The sequence below is a fragment of the Octopus bimaculoides genome, chromosome 13 (assembly GCF_001194135.2).
Source record: "Octopus bimaculoides isolate UCB-OBI-ISO-001 chromosome 13, ASM119413v2, whole genome shotgun sequence".
In the NCBI taxonomy this organism is placed as follows: domain Eukaryota; kingdom Metazoa; phylum Mollusca; class Cephalopoda; order Octopoda; family Octopodidae; genus Octopus; species Octopus bimaculoides.
Genome location: NC_068993.1, coordinates 38,465,209 through 38,466,593, shown reverse-complemented (window position 1 = coordinate 38,466,593; position 1,385 = coordinate 38,465,209).

Genomic DNA, 1,385 nt, shown 5'->3' with positions numbered 1-1,385 from the left:
TCTAAATATTGCATAGAGACTCCATCATTGATTTGATGATGTTGTAAATGGATAAGGAGAGAAATAGAAATCGGAGAATGACAGATAGAGGGAGAGGGGGGGGGCAAAGAGAATAGAGAGAGAGGAAATGGAAAGAGAGAGAGAGACAAAAAGACAGAGAGAATCAGAGGAAGAGAAAGAGAGAGAGAGAGAGAGAAGCAGAAAGACAGACAGACAGAAGAGGAAAAGATGAGAAAAAGAGAGATTGATGCAGAGAGAGAAAAGACATAGAGAGACAAAGAAAGACTGACAGACGGACAGATAGACAAACAGACAGACAGACAAAGACTGAGGCAGACAGACAGACAAAGGCAGTGGCAGACAGACAGACAGACAGAAAGTGAGAAGACGGAAAAATGTGAGAAGGAGAGACTAACAGACAGAGAGAAAAGGACACAGAGAGAAAAGGACACAAAGAGAAAGAGAGAGAAGGGAGGAAAGTTAAGAGAAGGAGAGAGGCAGAGAGAGTTACTCACTTAAGAGATGAGATGGATTGTAAGAGTGAGAGAAAGAGAGAGAGAGAGATTTATAGAATGACAGAGTCAGATGAACAGAATGGTGATGGTGGTGGTGGTGGTGGTGGTGGTCGTCGTCGTCGTCGTCGCTGTTCTCATCGTCATCACCGTTGTGATAGTGGTGGCGGCAGCAGCAGTGGTGGTGGAAGTTGTCATCGTCATCGCTGTCGTTGTCATAATTGTCATCATCATCATCGTCATTGTTGTCATAGTAGTGGTGGTGGACAGAAAGAGATGAGGATAGGAAGAAGGAGGTAGGAGAAATTTCGAAAATTGACAACGATCATGTGTCTTTTGTTGACACAGAGATTTTGCACTGCATGTGCATAAAAGCCTCCAGGATATGCAAGTGGTGTGGACAGCAAGTGAAAAATCTATGGCATTCTTCTGCCGGTGCTTCTGGTGCTGCTGCTTCTGCTGCATGTGTTGCTGCTGGTGCTGTTATTGTTGCCTGAATGCTGACCAGCCTGCTGGACATGCATCTATGCAATGCAAACGAGTGAGGCTGCTATCTGCAAAAAGCTATGAGAAATAAGTGTCAACTCATAAACTGATGCACATAGATGCATATGAAAATGCATATAAATACATACATGTAAAAACAGACGTGCAGTAAACAATGGATGTTCTGATGTGCATTGCATAGAGATAACACAGCTGTCAGTGATTTCTGTTGTGGCAAAATGCATATGTGTGCAAATAGTAACACTTAACTGCACACACACACACAGTTACATATATAGCTTATATGTGTATGCACATGCATGTATGTATAGAACATATATAGGTATGAGGTATGTGTATATATATGTATTTATATATATATATATA